We start from the raw sequence: 20,029 nt of genomic DNA, 5'->3' as shown, positions 1-20,029 counted from the left end.
TTTCTGCATTGAGCTGACTTTGTAGCCAGCAGCCAGAAGGGTGAACAGCTCTTACCAGAAATGAATGGACTTGTCCATAGTTTTGCTGTGAGTCACAAGTAAGGATACTTGAAGGTTATAGGCGGTACTATTTGGAATATTTCAAATAGGGCAAATAAAAAGAGGCTAATAACCTATGCATTGTCAAGCTGTCTTATGAACCTTGTCAATGGAGGAAAGTGTATTTTGAAACTTTTCAGTGTACATGAAAGAAAAACTGCACGACACACTTATTCATCAGAATTTGAAAGCTGAGGTCCTGGGGTTTAGGGTTTTTACAATCCCATTCATTCTCAAGAAACATTAGCACAAATGTTTGTGTTATGGTGTTGTTGAATGTTCTGTGTACCGCATAGTAAAGACATATTAGAATTTTTTTGGCTCAGTGTGCTTTTTGCCTTCCCTCAGGTAATACAGGGCAGGATTTATTGTTCTTTGTACAGATGCAGATATATTACATTTTGGCATGCCATAATCAGAGGTTCAGTATAAGAGATATATCATTGGTTCTCACTTGTATAGCAGTCATCCTGATACTGATGAATATATGCAAATAAGCCAACACAGGTAAAACATGCCACTCTGGACACAATGTGGAGAAAGTGTATCATTCTTGAAAAATATATAGCAGCAACTACATGCGGTGACAATTTTTCTTGCCATGACATAACAGCCACAGTTATCCATCATATAACAATTTCCCAGCAATTTGCTTCATAAATAAACAGGATCATGAGGAGGGAGAAAAGTTTGAATACAAAGCCTTTAATTAAAGTACTCACTAGACCAGGGGTGTCAAACTCACATATCACGGCAGTGTCTTATGATGTATCACTACTGTTTTCCCCTTCACTAAGCTCAGCATGGACAGCGTGTGGCGCATGCATCCTGTGGGCCGCGAGTTTGACAGTGCTGCACTAGACTGCTGTCTTTTACCAGTAGTTATGTAATGAAAACAGAAATTTGTAGGTGCTGTGTAATACAGAAAGCAAGTTCATGCTAGCAGTTTTCTAAATGTTTTATATCCTCAGTATAAACATCTTACCAGACTTTAAAAAAAAACCCTGGCCATGCTAATTTTATACAAACCATTCCCAGCCTTAGGTTTACTGTCATAATAAGTGGTATCAGTGGAGGTAATACATGCTTATGCATATATAAAACTTATGGCTCAATTAGAAGAAAAAGGAAAATATGGGGCTTCGACAGAGAGGAGAGGAAGGAGCAAGAGAATCAGAGGGGGCAGGATAATAACTGTTCCCTTTTCCATTTTTAATTCCTGCTGCATCCATATTCTACTTCCTGACCTTTGTCAATTAAAGCCTAAGCAGGAGTGAAATTCAGCAGATTCTGACAGGTTCTGGAGAACCGGTAGTGGAAATTTTGAGTGTCATCTCTGGCTGGCCCAAGAGTGGGCTGGGAATGGAGACTTTGCAGTATCCTTCCCCTGCCATGCACACCAAGCCATGCCCACAGAAAAGGTGGTAAAAAAAATTGAATTTCATCACTGTGCCTAAGAATTCTCCAGCTGTAGTCAAGAAAAAGGAAATGGCTGCAGCAGGGAAGTAAATGAAAAGAAATGAAAGTAAATGAAAAGAAACGAGTAGTGGTCTTAGTTATTTTTCTTTTTTTCTTTTTTGTCTCCTGCCCACCAGAACCACAGTATTCTTTTCCTTTCATCTGGCCTGTTAATTAATGGTTATGGAGCTAGTTGGTTGGTTGGCTAGACTTATAGGGGGGAGAGTGAACAGATGAGGATCAGCAGGCTCTGAAAGAATTTAGAGATTAAAAAAACTGCTGTGAAAAAGCAGACTCTAATTGTGTTCTTTTTACAAAAATACTCTTCTCAAAACCAACGATTCATCTTAATGCTTCTGAGATCCTCTTTTTAAATGTAAATGATCTAAAACCAATTTATTTTCTGATTAATTTATACATAATTAAATGCAAGTAACTAAGGGGGAAATATTACATAGAGTTGCAAATAGGTTTGGGGAGAATCCTATCATTAAAGTTCTCTTTGGAGGTTGAGAATCTAGTGCTATATGTTTTTTTTAATTCACGTATTTTCATTTTCTTTCATTGAAAATAGATTGCTTTCTAACCTATATTTTCCCAAAGTTTGGATAAAGTTCTCATATCTGAATGCTTACAGATACTTTAGTTTTGAACTGACCAGAGTATGTGAAGGGGTGGGAGGCTGTATCATCTCTTCACATCAGTGAGTCTACTTTGACTAGGGGTGTCAAACTGGCGGCCTGCGGGTGAGATGCATCACAAGCAAGCCCCCCACCCCCGCTCCATGAAGGGGGAAAACTCTGTGATACATCACATGACAGCAGTGTGACTCTGTGGCTGTTAGGCAAATGGCAAGTAATGGATGAGGGAAACTTCACACCCAGTGCCTTCATCTACTTTATTGTGAGTAAAATAAATCCTTGTGTTTAAGACACAAAGATGTCTTCTCTTTGTATCTTCCTTGTGCTTCCCTCAGTTCAAGATGTAGTTTAGGTAGAAGTAGGTCACATGTATTTGAATCTTTTTATTTCAAATATAATGAATGTCTTTTAGCAGCATCCATTGATACTAAGCCCATATCAATCATACTCTTTCCAAAATAAATGAACTAGAAATATTTTTTTCCTTGAAGTTCTGAAAGTATTTGATATGGCTTTAGTGTTCTGGACATGATAAGGACCCACATCCTCTAAAAAGGGCTCCCACTAAATTAAGATCTCCAGTAGGAAGGGCCTTGCTTTTCGTTGTACAATCATTTTATCCAAGTCATTGTACCTTTAAGGTTACTTGATACCCAAAGAAACTCATGAGTAAATTTCCCTTAAAATACTTTGCCAGAGATAGCCCTCGTAGCTGCAGAATGTGATCAAACTAGTGCAAGAAAGCAGCACCAATAATATCACTCTTCATCTGATAACAGTACTGCACCTCCATGAATTTAAAAGAAAATATTTTTGCTAGACTTAAAACTCAGGAAAATATATTCTCCTCTGATCAGTGTTTTATCTTCCTTCCTGCCCCAAAGTTATTCTGTGGTATTGAATAAGAATTTCCATCTGCTGAATAAAAGCAGGGGGTTGTGAGAGAATATATTTAAAGCAAAAAAAGGTTAATTGACTTTCTTTCAAGGGCATTCAAGCAAAGCTATGTGAGAAGGAAAATTTTACCCCACTTTCTTTGTCTGAAAAAATAGATATCTAGATAAACGAGACCCCTTGCTCAGGCAATTGGTGCTCTAAATTACATTCTATATAGAGTGTTAAGTATGTTGCATTGAAGATGACTTCGTTAATGCTTGCCATTGTTTTGACAGTGATTGCTGTGATTGTAATCTTGCTGTGATTGAAACATTTACATTCTTCTCATTCTTGATTTGAGATGTTTATAAATTTTCTAAACAAGGTATTTGTGTGTGAAAATGTTGTAATGTTGACTTTCTGGAATATATAACCTGGATTTATTTTGTGGCCATCCTCACCCCCAAGAACAGCTATACAGCTTGTGTCAGCTATAAGAAATAAGTATAATGTTTTATTATTAGAGGCCATTATCCTCTGTTTATGCAGTTTGTATGCCAATTGAAGGATGGCATTTTAGTTAACAATTTCCATCCTTCCCATTGAATGTCTAAAAAAGATGATTATTTTGATTAGATCTTTTTAAATCTATACTTGAAGTGTGTTTTCATAAATACTACTAGATAATAGCTACTCTAAATAGTCTAAGATGGTCAATCTCTTGCAGTTGTTCTGATATCATAACTATAGCCAGACACCTCAAAATAGATTATATGCAGTATGCAAGTATGTATACTACTTAATCTTAATCTGACCCATTATTTGTGTGCTAAAATTTATCCTTACAGCTTGGAGAAGTGCATTGAAATAGCTTTGGTTAAAGTTGAAAGTCACAATGTGCTTTAACATTGTTGTTTTGTTTTTGCTTTTTTAAACCCACACTCATGCTTAACCATTTTTGGGTTGGTAGCAATGAATTTTTGAAATGGAGATAAGTATTTGGACAGTTGGAAAACTTCAGAAAACCATTATCTTTGAATGGGAATGGTTCAAAAGGTTGTCAAAGAAATGTCTTAACATAACTATAGTGTTATGGAAAAATGGTTTAAATAGGTGTGACAACAATGCTCCATAGACCACATATTAACCCTCAGAACTACCTCTTGCAGTGGGCAGCTCCTTTTTCTTTTACACTGCTTGTTATAAAATCCATTTCAGTTTTAAATTAATTTGTGGCATTTCGAGATATTCCTGCCCTTTCTGTTTTTATGACATTTGGGTTATAATTGATGAGGTTGTAAAGAGAATTGTTTCTTGTCTTTTTAAAGACCTTAAAAATTGTGACTTGCAAGGACTTATTCAGACTCTGGTAATCAACATAAATTATTGCATTGGAAAGATCCAATTGGTAAATGTTCCAGGCCTAATACAGGTTAATGAACAATGTTCTGTGCTTTTATCATGAGTTAATTGAAAAAGGTTGAAAAAAACATTATTAGAAGTTGGTCATCGCATTTGCCATGAGACCTTTCCTTCTGTTCGGAGAATAAAAAGGAAAGATATTAAAATCAAACTATGAATCTTAAACGGAAAGAACAAAAATGGTCATTTAATTGAAACCATTAAACTCCTGGAGGCACTTAGTTGCCTAAAACAGCATACCCAGAGCATTAAAGGAAGTTATTGCTCATTCAAATAATGGGAAATATTTCCAAAAATAAAATTTAAATTCCCTGAAATCATAACCAAAATCTATTCCAGCACAGGGGAAAGGATATCATGCTAATGTGACTACACAGATGTAGTGAAAATCTGAAAGAAAAGGATGTCCATGTACTGTGTGTGTGTGTGTGTGTGTGCGTGTGCATGTGTGTGTGTGTCTGTATGTGTATCTCCTACAGCTGGTCAGGAAAGTTGAAGTTCAGAATGAGCTGAGAACGATGAAGTATAATAAGAATAACCGAAAGGTTTCTTGCTATAGATTTAAAGAAAGAGAAAAGACATAGTTTATGTGATTAGGCAGGCTACTTGTGAAGAGTTAGTTGAAGCAAAAGGATTCTTGCTCATGCTTAATAGAAACCTAGACATGGAATAGCTACTTAGCTTGAATGAGTTCAGCTCTCTTGGGTCAAGTGAACTGCATTGTAGGATATTGAAAGAACTTACTGAATTTTCTGTACTTTCTTGTTTATCCTTCTAAATAGATATGCATTGCCTCTGAGAAATATTCAAAAGATTAAAATACTGTATTACATAACTGCAGCAGGTCATCCCTGCCTTCCAAAAAGTAGAAAAGGAGAACCCAAATAATATGCATAGCCTGATATTATTGATAGTTGGGAAGTCCTGTTATCATATGGAGATGGTCCTTGCCTTACGATCACAATTGAGCCCAACATTTCTGTTGTTAAATGAGATATTTGTTAAGTGAATTTTGCCCCATTTTACAACCTTTCTTGGCACAATGTTTAAGTGAATCATTGCAGTTGCTTAGTAACATGGTTGTTAAATTGATCTTGCTTCCTTATTGTCTTTGCTTATCAGACATTTGCAAAAGGTCATGGCATGATCCCAGAACACTACCAATGTCATAAATATGAAACCAGTAACTGAGTGCATGAATTTTGATCATGTGACCATGGGGATGCTGCAATGGTCATAATGTGAAAAATAGTCATAAATCACTTTTCCAGTTCTGTTGTAACTTCGAACAGTCTCTAAACGAGAGACTCTACAACAGTCTGTTGTAAAAATAATGCAGTAATAATAATGAGACTTCAGTGGAATTTGTAGAGGAAAAAGTTTTATAAACTAAACTTATTCCATGTTTCAATCTGGTATCCTGCTTGTTGAATTGTGGAAGTGATTCGTATCTAATACTGTTTTAAAAGCAAGCTAGTTACAAGCCGGATGGCATATTATTAGGTAGATCCACGCAATTGACTTAACATTGTAACTGAAGTTATGCTCATTAAATATTATTTATTATTACACTGGAGATATTAAATAGAGCTCTGTCTTGGGCCTGATTCAACAATTAATGAATTGGATCAAAGGATTTGATCAAAGGCAAAGAGAGAACTGGTAATAAAACTCAGGGGGAGCATAATAGTATTTTTCAAATACCACACAGAAGAATATGAAAATCTCTCTATTGTCCCAGCATAAAAGACCCAGAATAATAGTCAAATGAAATGAAGGGTCATGTAGTATTCTAATAGAATTGTGAAAGGGGATGTACATAGTTCTTTCTAATTTGTGATTCAGTTTCCAGATTTCATAATATGTACAGTTATCCTCTCAGGAGGACTTTGATGTCTTGACTCTGGAGGCATCATTTCAGTGGCTGTGGTTGTCCTTATCACCACTACCATCATCATTCATACTGAACTGCTAAGCTCATAATGTCTTCTAAATTGTAAAAAGCTAGACCACACTTCATCACTCTTACCTCTTCAACCTATGTGGAGTCTAAACATGGTGAATATGGGTAGGTTGGGAAAGTCTGAGGTGTATTGTTTTCCCTTCTAACAGAGCAATTTTCTTGGTCTGATTGAAGAAATTATTCATATTAAAATGGTTATTTCAGTGTCGTATCACATCATATCCTGTAGCCATTTGCTAGGCTACAGTGTTTTACAGCCCTTTCTAAGCGGTTTGCAGAGTCAGCATATTGCCCCCAATCTGGGCCCTCATTTTACCCACCTAGGAATGAAGAGAGAATCCTTGAGCCTAATGAGATTCCATCTGCCAAATTGCAGTCAGCTGGCAGTCAGCAGAAGTATCCTGCAGTACGGCATTCTAACCACTGTACCACGTATGTATGTCCGTATGTTAGCCATTTTTCTAACACCAGGACCTCATTAGAGAAACATTAGAGCTCGTATAAGAATATATTATGTTTCAATCTTAATGAGCTGTTTTGTTCCACTGCCATTCCCGAGAGACTATCTTGCAGTTGCTGCTTCAGAATTACAGTCTAAATTCTGCTGGCCATCCAAAAGTTGTTAAGAGCTGATATTTTATTCTCATTCTTGGGCCTGTGTTTACCTTTAAATTGAATAATGCATCTCTTTTATTGCATTAACTTCTGTGGTGTGTTTATTAAAGAAGTAAAGTTCTGTGTCCAATTCCCTTGCCTGTTTTTCATTATTTAGTTTAGAAAAATAGGCTTCTTTAATCTCATATAACAGAAGACAGAGATTATTTGGCTTGGTTTCAGTTTAAATTCATTGTCCCTGATCATAGTCTCACCCGTTAATCAATAGTCAAATTTGTGTTAGAATAAGTAGCAATAGAGTTACAATTTAAGGAGCAAAATTTCATAAAGACCCACACAATTTCTTTTAACAGGAAATGCAGAAGAAAATAAAGGTTTAAATGCTAAGAAGTATGTCTGAAATGTTACTAATGAAAAAGAAAAGTTTTCAAGATCAAAATAAAAAATATCACATGTAAATTTCAGCAAGTTTCGGGTGTTAATTTGTGTCTTATGAAGGCTCAGTCAAGAACCCTTCCATACCGCCTGTCATATTGACAGCTGGATGTATCACATGCAGGCAGGGGTGGGTTCCTGCCAGTTCTAACCTCTTCTATAGAGAGGTTCCACAAATCTACAGTGCCGTTTAGAACTGGTTCCAGCTCCCTCCCCCCACCCGTCATCATCAAGATGAAGAGCGAGAGAAGGAATTCTGGGAGTTGAAGTCCACAAGTCTTAAAGCTGTCAAGTTTGAACACCCTGGTTTTTTTTCTAAAGGGTTAGGGGTGCAAGGGTCTTGTAACTTGAGAGCTTTAAGACTTGCATGCTTCAAATGCTAGAGTTTCTGAGCCAACATTTTGGTTGCTAAGCAAGAGCATTGTTAAGTGAGTTTCACCACATTTTACAAGTTGGCCACACCTACCCAGTCACATGGCTGGCAAGCCACTCCCACCCGATCACATAGCTGGCAAGCCACTCCCACAAAGCAGGCCACACCTACAGAAGGGGTTCTAAAATTTTTTGAAACCCATCACTGTATGCAGGCCATGCCCACCCTGGCTCCGCAAAGGGAAAAACACAATATGTCACGATGCGTCACATGACGCAATCAAGTTTGACACTCAGGCTTCAATACATCAAGTGAAGTTTCAGAAATTATCACATTTCCAATTTAGCTGACATTCAGTGCAGATGCTTTTGTAGCATTTTGCTTCTGTTTAATTATCTGTCTCAAGCAGCGCATTTTTATTACGAATTTGGCTAGTACAAAAACAAGTGAGATACAAACAAGGATATAAACTAAGGTAAGGTCATCCTGTTAAATGATATCCATTATAATTAACAGATGAGCTATCTAGAGATCTTTGACAAACTGTAGCCTAAACCACACATGAATGTCAGATGGAAGATTTTACCTTGGCAGAAGGTCACACATCAGCTGTTGCATTAGGAGTAAAATATAGTAGTTCCTGAGCCAAATAGGTATTCCAGAAACAGTGGCTCAATTATGGATTTTAATAACTTAATCCCTTTTATTTATATTGCTAATTGTGCACAGTAGAATAGGATAATTATGAACTCTACATTCATCAGATTCCTGGGCAAAATTCACATATTTCTACAAACCCTAATTTCAGAAGCCATGAATGTAAAAACCTGGGTATAATTATTTATTCAACAATATGGCATGTGAAAATAAAATGAAAGAGTCTAATCCAGAGAAGAATATTGACATAGCAATTTCTTTTGACTAAAAACAAAATGTTTCTCAATAATAGTTGTTTTTGAAAGAAAATAGCTTAAGTAAAGTGTTGCTTCTTGCTTTCAAAGCTTTGTGATAAAATTCTTATTGTGTATTTTCTTATAGTATATGAATTTGAAATCCTCTGTGATAAAGCAGTTCACTGAAGTCATTCCATAAAAGCATTTAATCATTTGTGATTTATAACATAACTGTTTGCTATTTTTAAGAACACTGTATTGGGAGAAAAAAGCCCAGAAAACAAAGGAATATCAAGACTGAAAATAATATGCAGAACATTGTATGACATAAAAATTATGGAATATAGAAAATAGTAGAACTAGAAGTTTAATAAGGGAATAGTAAGAAGTAGAATATCATTTAGGAGACACTCTTGAAATTCTTGGTGGAATAAAACTCATGAATAGAATTCTAAAACTGAAGTGTATAAATTAGGCAGAAGAACGGATGAGATGAAAAGTGAGACGGAACATCATTGTATGTGAAAGAGTTACATATTGTATATGTATTTAGAGTCAGAAATTTGAGGATAAGGTTCCAACTAAGAGCATTTAGGTAAGAATATAAGAAAGAGGAAACAATACATTATTGTGAGAATATGCTGTATTATAGTAAAATAGGTTGAAGATCTGGATAATCACTTCCTGGACCTTACTAAGAAATTCATCAAAAATAAATATCATAATGGGAGAATTCAGTTATATAGACATCTATGGGAAAGCTAACTCAGCCAAGACTGCGGGGTCTTCAACATTACACATTGATCCCGTTGACTGCTTCATTTTCCTGAAAGTTGATGAAAGCATGATCAGTTCTTCCTGATCTGATGCTACCAGTAAATAATTCCTGGTTGAAGAATAATAAACAGTGGGAATTTTGGGGAAAACAAGTGGTGTCATCCTAGACTGTAAGATCCCATAAAAAGACAGAATAGACTATAGATGCATGTGCAGATTTCAGAAAGCTTTTTTCAGCAAGTTTAAAGAAATACTAGACAGGATATTGGACTTGTTACAGTATTACACACCATTCCAATGAGGAAAACCAAATGGAAGATTCCTTCGGAAACCATTAGGGATGAGAACTGTAAACAAAGCTAATGATTTCTTTGGGTTTACATTGGTTAATATAAGTAAGACTGGAAGTTAAGCATTGGTTGCTACTTACTATGCTTACTGCTCAAACAAAAATGCCATTCATGTTAAAATATATTCTACACAATCCCTACTGTGTTAAAAAGCAACCCCAACTTTTCTATTCAAGCACTTGGAATAATTTCTTTCTCCACCTCCTCCAATACATGTGGAAAAATCTATTGCATTCCTGGTAAGAAGTGATATGCTTTCAATTATGGGAATCAAACGTGTATCAGGAAATCTTCAAATTGGTATAAAGATTTATTGCAAGCTTAAGCTCTCTACAAGAATCTGAACTACTAATGGCCAAAGGAAATTGGCAGGATAAAGACAGAAGGAATTCAAAGTGAGCTGGATTTAGATCTCTTGTGGGTGCAAAGGGACTCATAACTGATGACACATTTGAACTCTCTCTTGAGCTCAGCTGGTCATCTCCTACAGTGAATTTTTTTTGCTCCCATTGAGGCAAATGTCCAGGCTATTTAATGTCTACAATTTTGCTTTGATATCATATGAAGAATAGTCATATGGAGAATAAACACTAACGCTCAGCCTTGGGGAAAAATAAAGTTGTGAAATCAAGTAAGAGACTAATATAAAGATGTTAGCTTCACATTTTAATTTCATGCTGCAGTATCCGAAATAATTGAGAACAAACAGGAACGAATGCTGTGCAGGAACAATAGGAAGATTTCCATAGCTATCACGTCTCCTAGACAATCTTTAGCAATCGGGCATAAAATTAGACTTACGTTCAGCTTTTGTCAACAAAATTAAGGAAACAGAAGACATCTTCAAACAATACTTACACTGTTGCTTGCTTTTCAGAGATACTAACATTTCTCTTGATTCTGCTTTAAATAGTGCAATGGCATCATGGAAAACAATCAGATTTAGCTGCATAATCCTGAGAACATTTGATGTCAATACTGTATTTTTTTTTTTAAAGCAGTGTAATAGGGAGGAAGACAGGATGGCTCTGCTGAGAGAGAGAATCAAGCCAGCATCCCAAGCAGAAGACCTTTGGATTGAATAATGGGCAGCAAATCATTAATATTTAATGCATTTTATTTTAATTATGACTGGGGAAAGCTTTAAAGGATGTTTCACGAGGCATGTTAATACAAATCGAGTACTCATCAGACTATATGTCTAGTCTAGAACACTCAGCGTAACACTGTGCATGCTTAGAAATACTAAGGAGTAATTTCTGTTACTTTTTTAAAGTCATTTTTGTTTTACCAGAAGACTTCCCAAAGTCTAATTGAGAAGAATTATGATTAAACCATAAAACTCTGATAATACAATCCTGAACATGTTTACATCTCAGTTACTTCTAGTCACACCGAATTACTAGGTAGAATCCCTAGACTGAATGGCGATGACACTAGTAAAAGCAGAAGCAAGAACAGAAATAGGGCTATCAATAAAAGTAAAAATAGCAACAAGGACAAAAACAAACTGATGCGAAAGCAGCTGTGTGTTCCACTAAAACGCCTGTGAAAGCTTTTTAAAAGCATTAGCTTTTCAAGGTAGCTAAGCAAATGACACTGCAAGAGTGTGTCCCACAATGGCTCCCAACAACATAAAAGAACAATTGCAAGATCTCACAAAGTAAGTTTAGATAACATCAAGAGCCTCTCAATTGCTATGGGCAAAAAAAAATATCCATGAATATGAATAAATAAATAATGAACCTCCTAGAGAAGGATCTCTGACAGGGTTCTTAAAAATAAGTTCATTTGGGAACATTTTTTAAATACGCTACTCCAAAGCTGGATAGAGTTTTTATAAGTGTAAATCAGGTCTGTGAATTGCAATTTGAAAAAAAATTCTTTTTAGAATCTCTGAAAGAATGAGTGCTGCTGGGTGACCATTACATGTTATGATTATTGCTTGTTAATAGGCACACAGAGTACACTTTCATGTACTGGGACTTGTGTTCTCTGATAGTTCATCTGTATGGTGGAGTTGAGAATAACAAGAAGAAAAGATTGGTAACAATTTGTAATTGGGATTAAGAGGATAGAAGGATGTCTAAAAACTGTTCTGTTTAGAATTTTGTTATCTGTTGTTATTCAATTAAGAATTGCCTGTCATTTTAAACATTACATAGATACTATAAGTCAATGATGGCTAACCTTTCTGTCATATTATGCCACAAGGCCACACCCATAATGTAATGCAATGCGTGTGTGGGACCCCCACACACATGTGCCCTGCAGATGTTCATGTGACCCACACATGTGACTCACCACCACCACCTCGCACCACATGCACTCTGCCCCTTCGGTTTCCAGGTTGGTGCAGGTCCAAAACAGGGTGCGGGGGGCCTTGCAAACCCTCCTTTGCCCCGTTTTGGGCATGGAAGTCCTCCTGCACCAACCTGGAAGCCAAAATGGGGTGCAGGGGTGCCGTGTGCACTGCCCCTGCATCCCGCTTTGAGCCTGGAAGGCTTCCTTCACCAACCTGTAAGCCAAAACGGAGCACAGGGGCACTGCACAAGACCCCAAAATGCAATGTGAGGGCTCCCATGCATGTGCCCCACCCCCACACATGTGAAGCAGAGACCCGAAGACCAGCTGGCTGGTAGGAGGCACACATGTATTCATGGTGGAGCTGGGATGGGGTATGGCTGTCTATAAGTCTTCAGTGCTTGACGTCACATCAATGTATCATATAGGAAGAAATATATAGCCGTTCTGTTTGGAAATTCTGGACATTTAGATTTTGTCTAGTTTTTTTTTTCCTGAAAACAAAACCACATTCAGGGCTGCTGCTCACTTCATGCAAATTCTACAATAAAACTAAAAAAGCAGCCTAAACAGAAGTGTTCAACTTGGTCAAGCAGCATTGATTCTATTCTATTCTATTTGTTTCTAAGCTTAAAATATAATATACACTTAAGAATTCATCATCACTGTCCTCAAGCCTCACAAACTACTTCTCACATGGACTGTTGCCCTTTAAAGTATTCATTTTTCATCACTAGCAATTACAGAATACCCTTCACTAGTCTATTGATTCTGAATGTAATAAACTCTTTGTCCTTTTATGATTATAATATTATTTTAACTTCCCTGATATTGATAAATGCTTCATTTTGACTCCAGAATTTTGGCCCATTACATAGTCTTTACTCATCTGTCTCATTGCCACTCTGATTGCGTCCGCTGAGTCGTGCCCAGCCGCCCTGTTCAGGATAACCCGCTCCCTCCTAAATAGGAGGGATGTGGGTGATCCTTTGCAGGGCAGAGCTGAGGATTATGTCCAGTTTCTCGCGGACAAAGTTGCTCGGTTTCGGACGGACTTGGACTCCAATTCTGCAGAACCAGCCGAGGCACTAAGGAATGATCTGGTAGGCCATCGCTGGATTGAGTTTCAGGCTGTTGCCCCTGAGGATGTGGACAAGGCCATGAGAGCTGTAAGTGCCTCCACATGTGTACTGGACCCGTGCCCCTCCTGGCTGGTTGTTAACAGCAGGGAGGTGACACGGGGCTGGATCCAGGTGGTTGTTACCGCCTCCCTTCGGGAGGGGGTCTTTCCCCCCGCCCTTAAGGCGGCGGTGGTGAGACCCCTCCTGAAGAAACTATCTTTGGATCCAGCCATTCTAAACAACTATCATCCAGTCTCCAACCTCCCCTTTGTGGGGAAGGTTGTTGAGAAGGTGGTGGCCTTTCAGCTCCAGCGGTCCTTGGAGGGAAACCAGTTATCTAGATCCCTTCCAGTCTGGCTTCAGCCTGGCTACAGCACGGAAACCGCTTTGGTCGCGTTGACCGATGATCTCTGGAGAGCCAGGGATGGAGGCCACGCCTCCATCCTGGTACTCCTTGACCTCTCAGAGGCTTTCGATACCATCGACCATGGTATCCTTCTGCGACGACTGCGGGAGGTGGGGGTGGGAGGCACTGTTCTACGTGGTTCTCCTCTTACCTCTCAGACAGGTCGCAGTCGGTGTAGTCGGAGGGCAGAGATCGACCCGTAGGCCCCTAACATATGGGGTGCCGCAGGGTTCGGTCCTGTCCCACCTACTTTTTAATATCTACATGAAACCGCTGGGCGAGATCATTCGGCGGCACGGGATAAAATACCACCAGTATGCGGATGATACACAGCTGTATCTGTCCGCCCCGTGCCACTCAATGAAGCGGTGGACGTGATGAGCCAGGGCCTTGAGGCTGTTAGAGACTGGATGAGGGTTAACAAGCTTGTGCTCAATCCAGATAAGACCGAGTGGCTGCTGTGCTTCCCTCCCACTAATTTGGCAAGTGATCCATCTCTCAGGCTGGGGGGTCAAATACTACGCCCCTCAGACAGGGTCCGCAACTTGGGAGTCCTCCTGGACCCACAGCTGACTTTTGAACACCATTTGTCAGCTGTGACCAGGGGGCATTTGCCCAGGTTCGCCTGGTGCACCAGTTGCGGCCCTACCTGAACCTGGAGGCTCTCACAACAGTCACCCGTGCCCTTGTGACCTCTAGGCTGGAGTACTGCAATGTGCTCTACATGGGGCTGCCCTTGAAGAGTATTCGGCGACTTCAGCTAGTCCAGAATGTGGCTGCGCGAGCGATCGTGGGTGCACCTCGTTTCACCCACACAACACCTATCCTCCGCGAGCTGCACTGGCTACCTGTCGATCTCCGGGTACGCTTCAAGGTGCTACTTATCACCTACAAAGCCCTGCATGGTATTGGATCTGGGTACTTGAGAGACCGCCTACTGCCAATTACCTCCACTCGACCATTAGATCACATAGATTAGGCCTCCTCCGACTTCCATCAGCCGGTCAATGTCGACTGGCAACTACGCGGAGGAGAGCCTTCTCGGTGGCAGCTCCGACCCTATGGAACGATCTCCCCGTGGAGATTCGTACCCTCACCACCCTCCAGACCTTCCGCACAGCCCTTAAACCTGGCTGTCCCGACAGGCCTGGGTTAAAGATATTGACCCCACCCGAATTGTATGAATGTTGTGCTTTTAACGATGTATTGTTTATGTGTTTAACATGGTTTGTCCTCCCTCCCCCTGAACTGTGAGCCGCCCTGAGTCCCCCCAGGGAAAAGGGCGGCATACAAATAAAATATCTATCTATCTATCTAACTAATTCTTAAGTCCCTTAGTTCTGTTCCCACTTATGGCTACATGCAAGGTGCATGTAAATTTAACAATTCCAAGTTTTCCTTTATTTCTTGCAACAGATTTTTCAGTGCAAAATCTGAGAGCTAAAATGTGTCTCCTTTCTAGCTTGACTTGTTAAATTAGGGCAGCTTTCTTCAACTTGGATCTAATATTTGTCATGAACAGATTAAGGATTCCTCACCATTGGCTATACTGGTCAAAGCTAATGGGAATTGTAATAAAACATCTGAAAGACTCAAAAGCATAGATGTTAGGGTATGAGTTAGTGTATGATACAGCAGTCACAGGATTCAGAAGTGGGTAGATTCTCTCCAATAAAATATTATGATTTTTTGTGGATGGCTTGGTTTAAAAACAGCTGTGAGATTTGCAGCAGTTCTGAAGCAACTCTCACAATACGTCTGGCTTTGGAGAGCTGATTTCTTCACTTGGTTTATTAGAAAGTATTAGAAAATTAGGTTTACCTCTATAACCCTGCAGTATTGCAGAGATGGTTGGGCTGCTTTTTAGTTGGTGCAAAGTTTTGTTTTACTATCTTCCTGCTCCCTATAACTTGTCTTTGTTCTTCCTGAATTAATTCCATTATTGAACGTCACAATTTGAAACTCTCCTTGGTTTTATTACCTTCCTTCAATTTTACTGGGTGTGTTGACTGTTAAAAGGTCATCCAACTCCATAAAGATTCTGGGTTGCATAGAATGTCAAAAATAAAAATATAACAAGAAAATAATGAAGATGTCCAGAGAGAAAAAAGCATTAATACTAACTGTGCTAAAAGTTTACTAAAAGTTTTAACCACCTACATTAGCCCAAGGCCTGTAGAAAAATACTAGTTTGGTGGTTGTTGTTTTTTTGAAGATCTTTCAAATATGGTTTAGGGTAAGGACCATACTGATATTGGCAGGAGAGGTAGGAGGACACTATCCTACAGGACAGATGCTATAAGCATCAGGGCCATTTCTTGTGTTAAATCAGATTCAATTTAATTTGTGAAACCTGAAGTGTGCTAGCTCTATCCAATCATACTGGATGGACAGAAATAGACAATCACTCAGACAGTACACCATAATCATTCCAACCTGATGTTCTTCCATATTATTTATTTATTTTACTTTAGTAAAGCTCTGTACACGAATATGTCCTTGATATGCTTGTTGCTACTTCTGAGTTTAAAATCCTGCCGTATTTCAACAGCATAAACACACAAAAAAGTACATCTCAAACCAAAAACACATTAATAAATTAATAATATTCTTAGGCAGAAGAGCCATGTCAAGTATTATCAATATACTCCATTTGCTCCCCTCAACTACCTGTTGTAATTCTGAACCCAATAGAATTGTGGCAGCATCCCCATCTCTTGATGGGGATGCTGTTCCAAGGGTTCCACCACAAAAACCGCGGTAGACTAAAGCGCGCTCATAGATTGAGAAGCTTCCTCTGAAGAAACCACAGGGAATCTGGAGGGAGCACTACTTTTCATGGTGTAATGGGGTGGGCAAACGCTTTTTAGAAAGTGAGTTCCATAGACATCCATGTCCTGAGCCATGAAGGGCTTTAAAGGTGAAAATGAGTCTGTTGAACTGTATCTGGAAGCTGACTAATACCAGTTCTGCTTTCAAATTAGAGATGTTGTCCTAAGCGATTCAAGGATTTGGGTCAGAAATATAAATTCTAAGACGTTTACCTGCTCTTTAGAATCTCTACAAAAACCAAACACTTTTGAAATTAAAAAAATTAAAACTGCATAAGACAGTATCCTGGCTCCTAGCAACATTCTAATTCTCTAAGTTTGTCTTCTTCCACTTCTCCCCTCTTTTTTCCAGGATGTTTCATAAAACATGTCCATGTTAAAAATTATATCCAAGCTCAAATTGGATGTTAATTCCTCTTGATGCCTTTGCAGTTGATAGTCAATAAAGCAAGTAGTGGCAGGAGACATTACAACAATATAAAATCGTTTTGAATCCTTGGCTGTATTAGATTGGTTCAGGGTTTTGGCTTTATTTGTCTTCCATACAAGAACTCCAGTCTATAAGTCCTAATTATTTTCAGTTTTTTAAAGATGTTTCATCTATTACAATGCTCAACAGTGTCTTTTTAAAAACATATGCATATACATATACAGTGAATAAAAGTTGGCAAGTGTAGCAGAAGAGCACACAAAAGAAAACAATAGTGGCTGAAATGGCCAATTCTGGCAGCTTTCTTTTGAAGGATAATTATGCAGCAACAGTAAAGCGCAGTTCAAAATAAACTTTCAGGCTAATTTCAGATCAAATGTTGCATCCAGAATAAATATCCACTATAAATAGTAACATAACTGAGCAGGGGAACTTAAATTGTAAAGATAGGAAATTGTTGCAGACCAGGTACAAGTCCAGACCCAGTTCTACCACAAATGCTGCGAACGACAAAATGTGCGCCTGACTAAACCGCAGTGACAAAACAGCGCCGACAAAACAGCGCTGACGATGAACGCTGAAGCGCACCGACAACAGCGCGCTGACAGAAGCGCGCTGTAAACCCAAACCCTAAACCTAACCCTAAACCTAACCCTAAACTTACCTTAACTTAAATCGCGCTTCTGTCGGCGCGCTGTTGTCAGCGCACTTTTGACATCACGGTTTTAGCGCCGCGGTTTTTGTCGGCACGCTTTTGACGTTCGTGCATTTGTCGGGTCACGGTCAGACCCAACTTCCAAGCAGATGCTTTGTTAAAAGTCCTACTGGAAGTACAAATAGCATCCCCTGTGGAAAGCAGAACCAAATTATGTCACACAGGAACAATCATCGTAAAATTATTGCCACAGTCAAGCTGTTTTTATTTGCTCATGTTACTTTTTCACCCAATGTCTAGGACAGTGCATGATCCAAGAGAATAGTTGCCTATTAAAATGGAACATCATTTTGAACGTTTGATGGTTTAATATGATGTCCTCGAAAAAACCAGTGTCAAGATCTTCCTTGGAAAATAATTATGCACACCGAAAAACAACATTTGAAATAAGAACGTGGTCTCTTCAACAAATACTAGTAACAAAAATTAAATGGAAAGTATTTCTTAAGAACTAATTTTTTGTAAAGAGAGAAACAACATTTTAAAACAAGAAAATAAATAGCTTTTCAAAAAGGAAACTCTTGTTACATATCCCTACATAATATGGAAAATAAAAATCTATATCTTTGGATACAATAAGTATTGTTTAGATATATTCTGAAATAATTGAATACGTTGAAACATATTCACAAAAAGTAAGTATGATCCTTATTAGTGGGAAGATCATCTTGCCTGTAGGTTTGGGCAGCTCAGATTTGTTTTTCTGCCAGAGAAGCAGGATATTCAATGGCATTCTATCTTCCCTTCTCCAAATCACTGCCTTGCCTTTTAAACAAACTTGAATATATTTCTACCTATGAACTCATAAGATAATTGTTAGATTTAGAATTCTGGAGAGCTTTCCTAAATTGTAAATATTGTTTGTCCCACCTACTAGTTCCCTTATCCAACTTCAGAATTCGTTCTCTACCTTTTTCTTCCAACAATCAGCTGTAAAATTATTGGAAATGTTCACAAGTTCAGGAAGAGAGTTTCCTGACCTTGTAAATCTTTATGATTTTGGAAGATTTTTTTAAAAAATGACTAGTTGATAGCATTGCCCGGGTATTTATTTATAGAGGGAAAATGTCCGGACCAAATGTAATTTCTAATGTTGGATTTTCCCCTTACCAGAGGGAGCCCCCTTGTGAAGCTGTTACCATGGCAACTCCATTGTGCTGTACAGTACAATCCATTTTACGGTAGTACAGTAGAAGTCATTTTAAGGCACAACAGGCTGTATCTTAACAGAACACACACCCCAAGGGGTTTCTTACCCCGACAGTATTTTTTTTACCAGAGAGTAAGTCATCTGTGTATGAAGTTTGGTTGAAATTGCTTGAGGCGTTCCAGAGTTATGCTGGAACATACACACATGCAGCCATTTTTATTTATTTTAAATGATGATGATTCCTTGATCCTTTTCAAAGAGCAGTGGTTTCCCTGAAAAAAAACTTTATAACTGAAATCACTTGGAAATAATTCCAAACCATCAAGAATTGACTCAAGTCCATTGCAGGGGGGGGGGGGGAATTACCATGCAAATATATCTATAGTACAGGTAGTACTTGATTTACAACCATTTGTTTAGTGATTGTTCAAAGTTACAACAGCCCTGAAAAAAGTAACTTAGAACCATTTTTCACATAATGGTTGTTAGAAAAACCATACCTTCTGTTATGTTCAAACAACCATTTTTAATTTGGAAATTCTATACCGAGCAAAGTATGGACTTGATGGCCCAAATTTCACCTCCATGTTCGTCCTTTGCAATATTGCATTTACAATTTTGCTAATGTGATCCACCCAGCTTCTGTTGTTTGCTTTATGTACTAGAGATTCCCTGCCTCGTCTCCAGCCTCTGGGTGTGGTCTACCATATCTATTTTGACTTGGGTTTCCAGAAAAACCAGACATCTGATACCTTCAGATTTACTTCCATACATAATGTCTTGACTGGGTATTATGCAGGCTCCTTATATTCAGGTGTTTGGTGCCATTCTTTTGGAACAATGATAGATCTGTCTTAAAATGTCCTCAGTAGCAATACAAAAGGTGCTAGACCTGTCTATTTAAAAAGGATAGCATTATGATTTATTTAAACCATGAAAGAAGTCAAGTTTCTGCCAGTTGTTCCTGGTCGGATATGTCCCAAATGAACATGTTACAGTTTTTCCATTGCTTTTGCATGGCTATATTTATTTACTTCAGATAAATAAAGCATGTTGCTTTGTATACCCCAAAGTGCTGCAGGCCACAGCCACCACATTATTCCTTTACAGAACTATTGATTATTCACAAGAATTTTGCTCATTTCTGTTTTTAAACTGAATTACAGATCA

At 38.4% G+C, this 20,029-nt stretch overlaps 1 protein-coding gene across 1 annotated transcript in view; it reads left to right on the top strand.

Moving 5' to 3' along the window:
- Window positions 1–20,029, top strand: part of GABRA5 (gamma-aminobutyric acid type A receptor subunit alpha5) — a 73,586-nt gene that overhangs the window by 39,053 nt on the left and 14,504 nt on the right. The window lies entirely within an intron of this gene.

The sequence above is a fragment of the Thamnophis elegans genome, chromosome 11 (genome assembly GCF_009769535.1).
Source record: "Thamnophis elegans isolate rThaEle1 chromosome 11, rThaEle1.pri, whole genome shotgun sequence".
Taxonomy (NCBI): Eukaryota; Metazoa; Chordata; class Lepidosauria; order Squamata; family Colubridae; genus Thamnophis; species Thamnophis elegans.
Note: the sequence above shows the minus strand (reverse complement) of the source record. Positions and strands in the feature narration are given on the sequence as shown.